Source organism: Acipenser ruthenus, chromosome 52, assembly GCF_902713425.1.
Source record: "Acipenser ruthenus chromosome 52, fAciRut3.2 maternal haplotype, whole genome shotgun sequence".
NCBI lineage: Eukaryota > Metazoa > Chordata > Actinopteri > Acipenseriformes > Acipenseridae > Acipenser > Acipenser ruthenus.
In genome coordinates, this window is record NC_081240.1 from 2403964 (window position 1) to 2420877 (window position 16914).

Genomic DNA, 16914 nt, shown 5'->3' on the forward strand with positions numbered 1-16914 from the left:
AAACAGGTAAGGGTTTGAACCATTTATTTGTAACCGCGGTAGAGTTAGCTTGACGTTTGATATTCGACTCACGCTAACCCGACATGAATGAAAATGGCTGTATCTCCTCAACCACAGAAGCTAGAGTGCTCAAACCAACTTTAATTTAAATGATACCAAGTGTGAATTGTTTCACAGTCTATATTTTACATGTGAATCCTAAGAATAATTTATGGAAAATAATAACATACCGCATATACGCACACAGCATATCTGACATGCGCAAAAGGGCTTTATCTCCGTAACCACAGCAGCTACAGCGTTCAAACCAACTTTAATGTAAAGAATACCAATTGTGAATTGTCCCACAGTCTCTGTTTTACATGCGAGCCTAAGAAGAATTTGTGGAAAATAACATACCGCATATACGCACACTTAAGGGGCGTTCACACCGGACGCTGCGCGGCAAAAGCAATGGTTTTCAATGAATGCGGTTACGCGCAGCGGCAGAGGGATGCGCAAGAGATAAAATATTTTCAACTTTTGCCGCGCCGTGACGTAACCTACCAACAGCCAATCAGGGAAACGTAGGAGGTTCCTTTGCGAGGAAGAAGTAAAAAAAATAAAATGGAGGCAAAGCTGCTCGCTTTAATTTCAGATTTCCCGGCGTTGTATAATACAACAATCCTTTACATGTGACTCAAACAAATAATTTGTGAAAAACTGCATATACGCACACAGCCTACCTGACCCGTAAAATGGCTTTATCTTCTCAACCATAGCAGCTACAGCGCTCAAACCAACTTTAATTTAAAGGAGGCCAAATGTGCATTATTATTATTATTATTATTATTATTATTATTATTATTATTATTATTATTATTATTATTATTATTTATTTCTTAGCAGACGCCCTTATGCGACTTACAATCGTAAGCAAATACATTTCAAGTGTTACAATACAAGTAATACAATAAGTGCAAGAAATACAATAACTTTTGTTCAAGCATTGTTTCACAGTCTCTGTTTTACCTATGAAGCCTAAGAATAATTTGTGCTAAGTTGCGTACTAGCTAGTACGGTACTATCTCGGGATCATCCCCAGCTGCGTACTAACTGAGTACCAATTGCAATGAAAAAACAAGCAGAATAAAGTTAGAGACTAGCTGATCCCGTACGGTACTAAGGATCAAGCATTTTTGTTACCAAACAGGAACTGAAAGGGGCTCTAAATCATTCTTTCATTCATTCATTATCAGAACCGCTTTATCCTTTTACAGGGAGCCAGACACGGAGCAAGGTGGGATGGCTGTGAATCAGAACATTTGAAATATTTGTAACAGTAATGTATGTATTTTACGATATTATGAGGTAATAATCATTTTACAATGTTACAAATAGACCGACATTTATACATAAATATTAATTCGTCTCTAACATATATTTATATGTGTGCACGTATAATTTATTATTTTTTATTTAATATATATATATATATATATATATATATATATAAAATATACAGTACTGTGCAAAAGTTTTAGGCAGGTGTGAAAAAATGCTGTAAAGTAAGAATGCTTTCAAAAATAGACATGTTAATAGATTATATTTATCAATTAACTAAATGCAAAGTGAGTGAACAGAAGAAAAATCTAAATCAAATCCATATTTGGTGTGACCACCCTTTGCCTTCAAAACAGCATCAATTCTTCTAGGTACACTTGCACACAGTTTTTGAAGGAACTCGGCAGGTAGGTTGGCCCAAACATCTTGGAGAACTAACCACAGTTCTTCTGTGGATTTAGGCAGCCTCAGTTGCTTCTCTCTCTTCATGTAATCCCAGACAGACTCGATGATGTTGAGATCAGGGCTCTGTGGGTGCCATACCATCACTTCACCTCCGCTCCACTGAACCAACCCTAACCTCCCCTCCTCCACTGAACCAACCCTAACCTCCCCTCCCCCACTGAACCAACCCTAACCTCCCCTCCCTTCCACTGAACCAACCCTAACCTCCCCTCCACTGAACCAACCCTAACCTCCCCTCTCCACTGAACCAACCCTAACCTCCCCTCCACTGAACCAACCCTAACCTCCCCTCCCCACTGAACCAACCCTAACCTCCCCTCCCCACTGAACCAACCCTAACCTCCCCTCCACTGAACCAACCCTAACCTCCCCTCCCCACTGAACCAACCCTAACCTCCCCTCCTCCACTGAACCAACCCTAACCTCCCCTCCCCCACTGAACCAACCCTAACCTCCCCTCCCCCACTGAACCAACCCTAACCTCCCCTCCCCTCCACTGAACCAACCCTAACCTCCCCTCCCCTCCACTGAACCAACCCTAACCTCCGCCCAACTGAACCAACGCTAACCTCCCCTCCACTGAACCAACCCTAACCTCCACTCCACTGAACCAACCCTAACCTCCCCTCTCCACTGAACCAACCCTAACCTCCCCTCCACTGAACCAACCCTAACCTCCCCTCCCCTCCACTGAACCAACGCTAACCTCCCCTCCACTGAACCAACGCTAACCTCCCCTCCACTGAACCAACGCTAACCTCCCCTCCACTGAACCAACCCTAACCTCCACTCCACTGAACCAACCCTAACCTCCCCTCCACTGAACCAACCCTAACCTCCCCTCCACTGAACCAACCCTAACCTCCCCTCCACTGAACCAACCCTAACCTCCACTCCACTGAACCAACCCTAACCTCCACTCCACTGAACCAACCCTAACCTCCCCTCCACTGAACCAACCCTAACCTCCCCTCCACCACTGAACCAACCCTAACCTCCCCTCCCCCACTGAACCAACCCTAATCTCCCCTCCCCACTGAACCAACCCTAACCTCCCCTCCACTGAACCAACCCTAACCTCCCCTCCCCCACTGAACCAACCCTAACCTCCCCTCCACTGAGCCAACCCTAACCTCCCCTCCCCCACTGAACCAACCCTAACCTCCCCTCCACTGAACCAACCCTAACCTCCCCTGCCTTCCACTGAACCAACCCTAACCTCCCCTCCACCACTGAACCAACCCTAACCTCCCCTCCCCCACTGAACCAACCCTAACCTCCCCTCCACCACTGAACCAACCCTAACCTCCCCTCCCCTCCACTGAACCAACCCTAACCTCCCCTCCACTGAACCAACCCTAACCTCCCCTGCCTTCCACTGAACCAACCCTAACCTCCCCTCCACCACTGAACCAACCCTAACCTCCCCTCCACTGAGCCAACCCTAACCTCCCCTCCCCCACTGAACCAACCCTAACCTCCCCTCCACTGAACCAACCCTAACCTCCCCTCCCCTCCACTGAACCAACCCTAACCTCCCCTCCCCTCCACTGAACCAACCCTAACCTCCCCTCCACTGAACCAACCCTAACCTCCCCTCCACTGAACCAACCCTAACCTCCCCTCCACTCCACTGAACCAACCCTAACCTCCCCTCCACTGAACCAACCCTAACCTCCCCTCCTCCACTGAACCAACCCTAACCTCCCCTCCACTGAACCAACCTTAACCTCCCCTCCCCTCCACTGAACCAACCCTAACCTCCCCTCCCCACTGAACCAACCCATTCTCCCACAAACTAGGTAGCCTTATTATAAACTTTCAAGTTTGAAAGACCCAAACTATATTTTTAAAGAAGTATTTCCAGGGATTATTTTTGACTACTTGCAAAAGACAATTATGACAGATGACAAACCCTGAAGTGGGGAAATAGATTCAAGTTACCCGATTGCTGTTATTATTGCTAACGATGACACCGTTTAAATTGGAGAATTGAATAGTGAAACACTTCTTTTAATGTAATTTATGTAGATCAGGATTCTCATATAGCAAAGGGATTAAGAAAATTAAAATAACATACAAATCGGTTGATGTAATAAAAATGTCTGAAATAAAATGTTATTAGCTAGCGATAAACATATCAATTGCTGGTGTTTAAGGCTGGAATTAAATCAGAAGTTTGACCCATCCGCTAATATCAAATTATAACCCAGATTTTGATGGAGGGTGCTTTTATGAGTAGAGCAAAGAAGCTTCTTTTAAAAAAAAGAAAAAAAAGGAAAAATCGCTATTAGGTACAGGTTTGTAATTTGTGATTAGCGGGTGGGTCAAAGTTTTGATTTAATCCCAGCCTAAGCGTGACAACAGCTATAGCAAAACAAAGAAACACTTCATTCTATTTTACATACATTCAAACACTCATGACACATTTTAATAAAACAAATACTGTATGGATGTAAATAAATACAAATCTGTTATAATAAATTGCTTATTGATAAACGTAGTCATAGTCAGCATTTAAACAGGATAATACTTGGAGAAAAATCTACATTTATGCAGCTTTTAAAACCAAATGTATCACTCAGATTCACTCTCAGACATCTTTAGTTACCTGTGGCTTAAAATTTTGGAAAAATGAGCTCACACACTGAAATAAAAGTATGCCCACCACATACCATGTGACAACTTCAACTTCCACTATAAGACAGTGACTTGTGCTGTTATTCCTGAAATAAACTATATAAAAAATGTATAGTGTATTACATTATTATTATTATTATTATTATTATTATTATTTATTTCTTAGCAGACGCCCTTATCCAGGGCGACTTACAATCGCAAGCAAATACAAATACATTCAAGTGTTACAATACAAGTCATACAATAAGAGCAAGAAATACAATAATTTTTTTTCAAGTGTGACAAACCACAATTCAATAATACAGCAGATAATAGTGAAAGTTACATCAGGATATGATTAAATAGTGATAGTTACATCAGGATATGATTTAACGTTACATATAACGTTATTGTTTACAGATATTTGTTTATATAGTTCTTTTATGTACAGAACACACACAAGAGTGGTATTGACAGCGAGAAACACAGGGGATACCAAATTATCTGTGAGAATAAGAGTACTTAGAGCAAGTACCAGGGTTCCATAAAGTATAGCGTTTAACAGAAAGCTGGTTTTGCGTATTCTGGCATCTAGCTGATAGTGTCAGGATTATTACCCACATTACCAAACAAGTAACACGGCAGTAACGACCCGTGATGTCGTACGGAACACAAAAGCAAAAGCATTTTTTTCTGATCACGCTTTTGGCAGTGATCAGAGGAGACACACCCCTGATCTCAAACCCCACTTGTGCAGTGTAGCAGACATCCTGAGAAGTAACAGAATTGAAACTTTATAAAGTGTAGAAGATTGTCGGGATTGTCAGGCGTTAACAATGAAAATAAATGACACAGGTATTTAAACAGTTGTAGCAACATGTCAGGACATTTAACACTGTTAACCCTTGGAATCCTTTACTCTAACAATTGCAGCAATTGTGTGAGCCATTTATTTCTGGAACATCTAAGTAGCTTTAAGGATGTTGCACAATAAGGAATTACTTGCATCTGATAATGCAGTGTTTATGCCAAAAAAGAAACACTTCTACGAAGCTGAATAATTTGCTTAGCTTGAGAGGATAAGTACATCTGTCACATTTCTCAGTTGCACAATCTCATACTTGGATAGAATTGAGGCCTGCTGATGTCTTGTTTTTTTTTTCTGTCACTCAGCTTTAAGTAGTCTTCAATAGATGTACTCAACTAAAACATAGACAGTTTTAATACATACAAGAGGTCCATGCTTTACAAAATACTAATGTATTTATATCCTAGTAGAATAGTCACTTCAGTTAGTGCCCCAGTAGGCTGCATGAATGTAAAGGATCATTCAGGCTTCCTCATGCGTTAGGCAATAAACAGATTATGTGACTGAAACAATACAAATTAAAAAAAGCCTATACTGACAAAATAAAATAAGTCAAAACATTTCAGTGAGAGTGCAATATTCACCAGTAGGAATTGGAGTCTGTACTCCATGCAGGAGAGTTTTAGCAAAGTTCTGTATCATGGATCGTTATTTCTGTATTACCTGTTTGACAATACGGGCAATAACCCTTACATGTTTTCAAAAGAGCTTTGAAACACACTTTTAAAGTTCCAAGTGTAAAACGTCAGGATGTTAACAATGAAAATAAAATTGACAGGTCTGTTATTTACACAGCATTCTGCATTTATATAGAATGTACAGACGTTTTTATAAGAAAAAAAAACCAACAAAAGATGCTTACATCTTGAACATATTTTGTATATAATAAACAAGAAAACATTACAGTGGCTTTCAAAAGTATTCACCCCCCTTGGACTTTTGCACATTTTATTGTGTTACAACATGGTTTTAGTTCCAGTAGTCGATCACTTTATTTAATGTTTTATAATTAAAAAAAGAAAACAGCAACAAAAGACTAGAACATAAATGAAGAACAAACATTTCAGCTAGACGGCCATCTTCAGCATGGTCCGATGATCGAATACCTGTCGCTGAACGTTGAAAATCTGGAGTCTGTGCACATGGTCATTTTAAACAAAGACCATTAACTTCAGCGTAATAGTATCTGTTGAATTTTAGCCAATCAGAGTGCTCGGGGTAGTGTATCAAAAGTCAAGGAAACAGATTTTTTAAATTGTTGGAACACACAACTGCAGTTTGTATCTTCCTTTTCGAATCCCACAATTTTAAAAGTGTCCTTTCAGCATCCATCTGTGTAAATACACAACAATACTTTTAAATCTTAGGAACATTTGTCATCTTATAACAGGAAACAAATGCAGTGATATTATACAATTGTGTTTAACGCGTTCAAATCAATACTGTAGTATGTGTCAATTCATGCTTCTTCACATAAACATGTATTTATTAAAATGTGTAACTGATATCCGTAGGTAAACCGATATAAAGTGTTACACCAGAACACACTTTTCTCCTGATTTTCTGAAAGTAATTGTGAAAGTTTAAAGGTGCAAAGCAAGCAAGAGAGTGGACAAGAGCAATAAAATAAATATATTTTCACTTAAACATAGTTTTGTAATGTTAGCTAGACTTTATTAGGAGAGGGAGAATTTTTCACTGCAGAAAAATGCTCTGAAAAATCATCCTGTATGTTTACACAGTGTTAAATATCAATTTGGATATATTTCAAGCATGCTTCAATGAATTAAATATACATTTAAATGGTCATTTTAATTCACTTGGCTAAATAATTGATTCTTAATTATAAAATGAGGTTTAAATTGATAGAAAGAAATTAAAATGGTCATGTAATTTATCCTGCAACACAAGGCTTGCAGTGCGGCAAAATCAAAAGCAGTCTTTTCAAAAGTAGTTAAAATGTGTATTACTCCTTTTGATTTACCATACAATACAATCCTATACAAATGTTATCGTGGCCAGGGAAAGTGTCAGTGTTACATTTAAAAGATGACGTAGGTTCATCCCATCAGTGCCACAGCTGCATAGGTCCAGAAGGAGCAGCGATTGAAAATGTTTTTCCATTGCAAGTGGAAATGGGTCTATTCTTGCCTGCAGGGGGACCCAATAGCGTGTCTTAAAACAGCCAGCTTTTTTACAGATATTGTGGTTGGATAACACTCAGTACTGTATAGCCAAGTGTTGTGTGAATGTTGTTTGTATATATATATATATATATATATATATATATATATATATATATATATATATATATATATATATAGTGGCTCTCAAAAGCATTCATTGGACTTTTCCACATTTTATTGTGTCACAACATGGAATCAAAATGGATTTAAGAGTTTTTGCCACTGATCAACACCAAAAAATGTCAACGTGAAAAATAAAATCTACAAATTGTTCTAAATTAATTACAAATATAAAAAAGAAAATAATTGCGTGAATAAGTATTCACCCCCTTTGCTATGACACACCTAAATAAGCTCTGGTGCAACCAATTGTCTTTAGAAGTCACATAGAAGGGAAATTGTCAGGGAGGCCACCAAGAGGCCTATGGCAACTCTAGAGGAGTTACAGTCTTCCACGGCTGAGCTGGGAGACACTGTGCATATGGCAACAATAGACCGGGTGCTTCACAAAACTGGCCTTTATGGGAGAGTGGCAAAAAGAAAGCCATTGTTGAAAAAAACTTGCATCAAATCTCAGCTAGAGTTTGCCAGAAGGCATGTGAGAGACTCTGAGACCAAGTGGAAGAAGATTCTATGGTCTGATGAGACCAAAATAGAGCTTTTTGGCCTCAACGCTAAGCACTATGTTTGGCGCAAGCCTAACACCGCACATCATCCTGAGAACACCATCCCTACCGTGAAGCATGGTGGTGGCAGCATCATGCTATGGGGATGGTTCTCTGCATCAGGGCCTGGAAAGCTCGTGAAGATAGAGGGCAAAATGGATGCAGCAAAGTACAGAGAAATCCTGGAGGAAAACCTGCTGAAGTCTGCAAGAGACCTGGGACTTGGGAGAAGATTCATCTTCCAGCAGGACAATGACCCCAAACATACAGCCAAAGCCACACTGGAGTGGCTTAAAAACAAAAAGGTCAAGGTCCTGGAGTGGCCCAGTCAAAGCCCGGACCTCAATCCAATTGAGAATATGTGGAAAGAGTTGAAAATTGCTGTTTACCAAAGGTCCCCATTCACCTTGACGGAGCTTGAGCAATTTTGCAAAGAAGAATGGGCAAAAATTGCAGTGTCCAGGTGTGCAAAGCTGGTAGAGACTTATCCAAATAGACTCATGGCTGTAATTGCTGCCAAAGGTGCCTCTACCAAATATTGACTCAAGGGGGTGAATACTTATGCAATTAATTATTTTCTGTTTTGTATTTGTAATTAATTTAGAACAATTTGTAGATTTTATTTTTCACTTTGACATTATGGACTTTTTTGTGTTGATCAGTGGCAAAAACTCCTAATTTAAATCCATTTTGATTCCATGTTGTAACACAATAAAATGTCCAAGGAGGGTGAATACTTTTGAGAGCCACTAATATATACATACAGTATTTATATAATTTTATTTTTTTACAAATATTCACCATTAAATATCACTGTAACGCATGTGATGTTGAACCATTAAGGAAGAACAAAACATAATTGGTTCAGTGTGTATTCAAAGGAATTCTACTATCAAGAGGTTCTGGGGACAGTGAGACACCTATTATTTTTTGTAATAGTCTTACGTTTCGTGGGAGAGTTTAGTTTATCGGTTGAGAGCAGACGGCAGAATGCTGTCCCTGGAGCAGGAGATTCTGTGTAGTTTATGATCAGATTCTCTTGCTTTTAGACAAACTGCAGCTTTTTTTCACTAGTTGTGTTTTCCTTTGAGAGAGCCATGTCTTCATGTTGTTGTTCTACTCGAGTGGGGAGTCTGCTTTCGGGTCTGCTCGGCGGTTAGACTGAAAGCAGCTCCCGCTCTGCACGAGACACACTTTGAGCTTGTGCCAACGTGTTAGGGTCTCCTGATTTTCTTTGCATCGATGCAAAATATCTCTGAACATGATGTAACGTGTTTTTATTGTTATTTGATAAGTTTTTCATACAAAAATGTTTTAAATTCACACCTACAAAAGTGTGGACAATCAGTGTTGATAATATGCCCCCAATAGCTGACAATGCCCCGAATATAAACCACACAACAACTATTTTTTTTTTTTTATATAAACACAATGTGTTTTATTTAACACAAGTCTGTTGTGGGAACACATTTTGTATTGAAGGACACAACACAACAATTGTGTTACTTTTCAACACAATTTTTTTGACGTAACCCCGGAAGCAACTATAGGTCCAAACACATTTTGAAATCTTTGTAATGAGTTAATATAATGTCCAGCAGACCACCCAAGTGACCTGCATTTCACGGCTAGGACCCGCAACTTAATATTAAAACTCGCAGACACGCGACAGTCATTGTACAACCCCCCCAAATTAAAACTTGGGTTGAAGGTCAATCTTGTCTGGTTCCCAGCAAGATGAGAATCTTCCATGTCTGCGCAGTTATCGGCGACAAGACGCTCCTGAGCTGAGACTGCTCATTCATCGATGAGTTATTCATTCAAGTTGCAAATGATTCACAGGGCCAACTTAATGTGGATATTTTTGTGACTACACAGGCCTAGTTTAGTACACTGCAATCGGTTCTAAACTTGATCTCATTTAGATGCTCCCAATGATCTAATCAACTTCTGGTACGCTGCATTGGGATCATATATGGTACAAACATTAGTGGATCAGACTAAATTTGGTACCTTGCAATTGACTGACCAATCTTTATATAGCATTATTTGTAATCCGAATTATTTATGAATGAATAACAAATATTGCCCAGTTAAATGGTAAAGCATGGTAAATAACCAAGACAGAAAGCAAATGTGCATAAAAGGATATATGACTGGTAAGATTAATAGTATGTTAGTTGGTATTATAAATATTCCTTTAACAGAAGACTCTCCTGCTGTGTTCTTTCACTCAGAGATCTGCATGCATAGAATTAAAGAAAAGTAAGACTATCTTTACTAAGCTGATCCGATCCATTGAGAAGATCCACACTGAGGTTATTGAGCTGATTGGAGCTAACGAGAAGGCTGCAGTGAATCAGGCTGAAGGATGCATGAAGAAACTGGAGCAGGAGATTGCTGAGCTAAGGAGAAGAAATGATGAGCTGAAATAGCTTTCAGAGACAGAGGATCACATCCATTTTCTACAGGTAACATCACTGCTTGTTAGAAAATCTCAAGTACATAACTGGGACGGTTTCAGACAGACCTCTCCAATTGAATGAATCCTTGCTTTTCCCCAGGAATGTTTTGGACCCCATTCTGTTTCACTGAAAACTCCTTTTCTCTACTTTCCTGTTGTAGAATTTCCAGTCTCTCTGTGCCCCTCCTGAAGCTGGGGACTTAGCCATCATTGCTGTTAATACAGGCATCTCTTTTGGGGCTGTGAGGAAAGCAGTATCTAAACTTAAAGACCATATTGAGGACTTCTGCAAGGGGGAATTAGTCAAAATAACCACAACAGGTTGGTGTGAAATAGATTCTTTTGGTAGAGATTTCTCAAATAGGCCATGGCTTGAGGAGGGACAGGACTTGCAAGACAATAATAAAGACCTCTTGCAGATTGTTGGCTATATAAATATTGCAGATGTTTTATTTCAAATGATTCCCCAGGTTGAAACGCCCCACCTCATTTACAGTGACATCCCAAGTGATGAGCAGAAAGGAAGAGAGTTTCTAAAGACATTACATAAGAAAACACCACAATAGCATTCAAACAGAAACAGATTGATTCTAACATTAAGTCTTGCATATTCTTATCTTATAGGAATTGGAGGTCATTGTTTCTATTCCAAATCCTACAGTAAAGTTTTTGCTTAAAACAGTTTTCTGTATTTTATTTAATGAATGAAATGGCAGTTTATACCATGGGGTCTAGGAGCAGTGACAGACGTTTCAAAGGTATGGCTTTTCAGCCAGTAAAGCATTTTACCTTCAGAGATATTCTCCCTTTTTGGAAGGACCTAACACCTCAGTAAAAGAGTGGCTGGAGATGTATTAGATTAGTTCTTGTGTGAAAGATTCCTGATGAGGGTGGAGTTAGCTGGGTCCTTTGCTACACTGATAAACTGAACAGATGCAATTTGTCTTTAAAAATTAAGAGCATGGCAGATTGCTGTTTGGAGTCTGTGTGTTGTGTGTTAATCCACATTTTTCAATTCTCTTTTTTTTTTCTGCCCAGTGAATGAAGTTGCAGTTTACAGTCTGTGGCCTCCAGAGACAAGGAACAGAGCTGAGTTTTTAAAATGTAAGCTGTTTTCACTGAAAGATGTTGCTGATGGCTTACAAATACATGTATAAAGTTTTTTTTTTAAAGATGTTTTCTTCAAATGTATTTCATACATTTATACATGCTTGCTACATTTTACAAATAGTTAACTTCTTGCCTTTTTAATATTTTATGTGCATTTTGGTGTAATTATATATTGATGTTTCTGCTTGGATGGTTATTTATATATTCATATAAAATTGAAATTATATTATCGGATTGGTGTTTCTGTGATGTAGTTTTCAGAAATAACCACAAAGTGTGCAAGTTTTCATTTCTACCCATCTGAAACTGATAAATAATAAATGGAAAATCTCAACACAAATGTGTCTCCAGACAGAAATGACAGCTGCATGCCCCTAGTGGTCATATTTCAAATCCCATCACTTCAATTTTTAGAATTTGACCCAGTTGCTGACAAAAATATATTTTTATATTTAGGAAGCAAATAATGATCCAAGCACAACAGCAACAAAGAATGATGGAGATCGCGTTTTTGTGCTATTCAAACCTAGTGGACATTTTCTCAGTGATTTTTGACTCTCCTCTGTCTTCTCTTTAAATTAGATTCCTGTCAGCTCACACTGAATCCCAACACAGCATATAGAAACCTCTGTTTGTCTGAAGGGAACAGAAAGGTGACTGTGGTGGAATTTTCTGCATACAACCGAGCAGGCACCGGTCCCGTACCGAGAGAACGATTGAGACAGAGACAAGTCGGAGCAACTCACATTTTATTAGTCTGCAGACTGGAGCATTCAACAAAGTAACACAGACTCTGCAAGCAACCGCAAAGAAAGCTCAAAAAACACTAAGTCAAACAGTTCCTTATATAATCAGTTTTTGCACAGAGTTCATGACTTGTGGTAATTCCTATCCTCCTTAGTCAGCTCAAACCAACCTTGTGGTATTCTTGATACTGTTGCCTACCGACTTTTCTGATTGGCTGATTTTTCTAGTTGCTAGGGAGAGAGTGTCTGTCAGGTCCCACAAAGTTGATTCCCCCAATACAAGAATATTAGCTAAGTGACTGGGGAGAAAAGAGGAATTATCGCTGTCTCAAAATATTATCATTTGAAACAGTGTCCTATTCTCATGTCACTGACTCATGCACTTCTCTGAAAACAAGGCTGCTGACCCTTGGCCACATTCCAGTGTGTTAGTTCAACATTGTAAATCTAATACTATGTTAACATCAAACTTCATATAATATCATTATTCAGGTTATACAAATCACAGAGATCACCCAAACATATTAGATTAGAACTCTTTGTGCGATTATTCTATCATTCTTCTATCACATGACGTGTAAAAGGGAAACCCAGCCATATCCTGATCACCCAGAGAGATTTGACAACTGGTCCCATGTGCTTTGCAGAGAGGATTTGTCTGGGACTCCATGTTACTGGGAGATTGAGTGGAGTGGGACTGGGGTTTATATAGGAGTCACATGTAAAGGAATCAGCAGGAAAGGATTGAGTGATTCCTGTGCCCTTGGATACAATGACAAGTTGTGGAGATTGTTCTGCTCTGATTCCAGTTATACTGCCCGGCACAATAACAACCAATCTGCAATAACTGCCCCCCACTCCCCCAGAATAGGAGTGTATCAGGACTTTAATGCTAGCACACTGTCATTTTATAGAGTCTCTAACACAATGACCCTCCTGCACAGAATCCAAACCGTATTCACTGAGCCAGTCTATCCTGGGTTTGGGATTCATTTTGATTCCACTGTGACAATCTGCCAGCTGAACTAGACTAGATTATTATTATGGTTCATGTAATAATTTTTTTTTTATGACTAAAATATTGTCTTAAGCTGCTCTGAAAATGAGTTCAGGTGCTGCTCTTTTGTGTTTAGTTGCCTGTCATAGAAATCTACTGCCCAGCCAATCTCCCCGATTTGGGTTTGGCATCGTCCTGGTGTGGGGCATGTTCTCCTGGTATAGCCTGGATCCCTCTGTTATTCTGCAAGGCAAACAGTTAGCTTAAGCATTAAGTCAGAAATGCTGAACCCTGATGGCTTAACCCTTTGCAGTCCATTTATTAAGTGCGTGTCAGGTGCGTCAGGTCCAATTTATTTTCACACACGCAGTTAATTTTAGACGTGCTGTTTCCATAGTCAAACGGGTTTAAAAGGCCCTGCATATCAACAAAGCACTCACTAGGCATCTCCAGCCCCGCCCACCCTTTCGTTCGCTATAGCTTTCACATAGGCTAAGAAATTAATAATGATAATAATAGTCGTACATACCGATCGATCATCTCCTGATCACTCGTTTTATCACCAAACTCCTCAATAATGCGATCCAAGTCATTATTTTATTACTATAACATCTCAAAAAAGCTCTGCAAATGTCTGTGTTATTCTCTGTGCCCTGATTCAGTAACAGGCAGCTTGTTTCCTTATGGCCGCCCCTATCTGATGCCAGGGGCAAGTATGACTATTCATGAGATACGCCCTTTTTTATTTTTTTTTTTGGCTTGTCTCCTGTCGCTCCCACTCGGCCATTGAATGGTTTTCTCGGCTTTTTCCAACGAAGAAACGACTAGAAATGCATTTTTTGCGTTTTTTTGATGATGTCGGACAGGGTCTGACATTGGACCGGATAGGAATAATTGCAATGTCGGACCAGGTCCGACACAGGCCCGCCAATGGTTAATAATGCACCCCATCCACCGTGCCAGAACTAGAGAGAATTCTTCCATGGCCACTGCAGTGATCTCAATCCCACTGTGTGAATGATTCGTCATCACGATCCTCTGCCTGCCTCTCTGCGCTGAATATTAATGAGTGAATGATCAACAGACACCTTCCAGCACCTTGTGGAGTCAAGGCTGTGATCAGAGCAAATGGTGACCCCCATATCAGGGCCAGGTCCTTTTATATAGTGGCCAGGCATGTGTATGTAATATACTTTTAGTCTAGCTACATCTCTGCAAAGCCCTATTCAAGAAGTGGTATATAGACCTGCAGCAGAATCATTTCAATGTTAGAAGTGCATGGACATGGGAGATATCACCATGTTCATTTTAAACAAATACAGCTTATGCAACCCCACACAGAAGATACCAAATGAAAATATTGGGAGACCCCCTCTGTCATGGGTGTACACAGGGTGCAGTTGGCACTTATCTTCATATGTTCTCGGAGTGCCCCAAGGTCCAGCCCCTCTGGAAATCTGTAGTGTTAGTACTGTCTTGTCTGATTGATGTTCAGGTGCCGCTGTGCCCAGGAGTACTCCTTCTGGGTGATGATTCGCAACTTGAAATTCACAGAATGTCAAAACGCTTGTTTCTTGCTGGATTGACTGCAGCCATGAAGGTGATCCTGAGGGCATGGGTAGAGCCTGATATTTTGTTTGGTTATATTTTTTTCATGAGATTATTTTATTAGAAAGATCCACGGCAAGGATACATTTAGCCAGTTTGGCTACTCTAAATTCATGGTCGACGGCAGCTGATGTCATAGCTGAGCACATTCTCACCAGGGTTTCTCATTAGGCAAATTGCTCTACACACTGCTGTATGATATATTGTATTAATTTATTTATGTCTGTATGCAATTGTATATTTATTTTTGTTGTCATTTATTTTATTCTATTTTTTCGTTTCTTACTGTGTGGTTTTTTTTGTTTTTTGTTTTTTATCTTTTACAATTGTGTCTGTTCTTTGTTGTTATGCTAATGTTAAAACAATAAAAAATTGTTCACAAAAAAATGAAAAAAGTTTTAAAATGGGCAGAAATGTGAAGCGTTGACAAAATACAAAACAGTTGAATTTACAGAGCTATATTACCCAATACAGAAGAGAGCTACACAGGATGACTTTAACCAGAGATGTGTGTGTGTGTGTGTGTGTGTGTGTGTGTGTGCAGTAAAAAGACTAACGTGTGTGTAAAAAATGACATAGTTCATAAAGAACTGTAAGTACTTCTTAATGATAAACCCACCAAAAAATAATAACGGGAGACCATTTATACATTAAGTGAATATTTAAAACCATTATTTCTTATTTATTTTACACAGCTGGAGTTACTGGGTTAAAGATGACCTTGTGGTTTTGGTCTGTCTTGGCAATGCTGGAGGGTTTAAGCTTCTGCTGAAGGAAAGGAACACAAAGTTTTCTTAAGTACAGGCTGAAGGATTATCAACTGAACAAAACACATGTATTTACAAATGTATTTTTATCGCTAACACTTTCAGATCATGTGTTTATGCTGAAATGCACAGTATCATAAATGTCCATGCAAAGCTTATTTAGTTTAAAGCCTTAAAAGGGCACAATAAATAAAAGAAGTCCTGACTATTGGTAGTCATATTTTAGACAATGTCCAACTTTGTCACAGTGTATTTATTAAAATGAAAAACAGTTTTAAAATAAAATGCTACAAACCTTGGCTGTGCATATTTTTGTGTGAACCTGGCAACTGAGGCAATTGCTGCAAAGTCATTTAGCTGCTGGGTCCTCCCAGGGGTTGAAGGGAGTGTGTTAAGAACAGAAGAACGTTTACAAATGAGAGGAGGCCCCATTCAGCCCATCTTGCTCGTTTGGTTGTTAGTAGCTTATGATCCCAGAATCCCATCAAGCAGATTCTTGAAGGATCCCAGGGTGTCAGCTTCAACAACATTACTGGGGAGTTGGTTCCAGACCCTCACAATTCTCTGTGTAAAAAAGTGCCTCTTATTTTCTGTTCTGAATGCCCCTTTATCTAATCTCCATTTGTGACCCCTGGTCCTTGTTTCCTTTTTTTTTAATAACTCTAGCCTCCACGCTCCGTATTAGGGAAGGTGTATTGTGTGTTTGTGCTTTTGTCTATCTTTTAACTATTGTTATGGTTGTTGCAACCGCAGTGATGTGTGTGTTTAAACTAGTAATTTGAAAGTGATTGTCGTTTGATTGTGCATTTAACAGACCACGGGCAGTCGTGATAGTCTATAGTTTAAAGTACCAGAGCTTGATAGCAGTTAATTACTTTACTAGAAGTGCACTTTATGTATTTTGCTTTGTGTTATTTCCCTGTTGGGACAAGTTGTATTTGAGACTTGTTTTGTTGTTTCTTTATTTTATTTTCACTTGCACGTTTGGATTGTGTTAAGCACCTCTTTTGATATTGATTTTTGTTTTGCCGTGTTATCACACTGCTACTAAGGGCTGGGCCTTTTAATTGTAATTTGACTATTGTTGCTGTATGTA

General features: G+C 39.3%; 1 long non-coding RNA gene across 1 annotated transcript; it reads left to right on the plus strand.

The window, feature by feature from the left end:
• Window positions 1–10759: 10759 nt before the first annotated feature.
• Window positions 10760–12393, plus strand: LOC131722964 (uncharacterized). Its single transcript, XR_009320074.1, has 3 exons — window positions 10760–10911; window positions 11629–11694; window positions 12283–12393. It is a non-coding gene; the product is annotated as an uncharacterized LOC131722964 (long non-coding RNA).
• Window positions 12394–16914: the final 4521 nt, after the last annotated feature.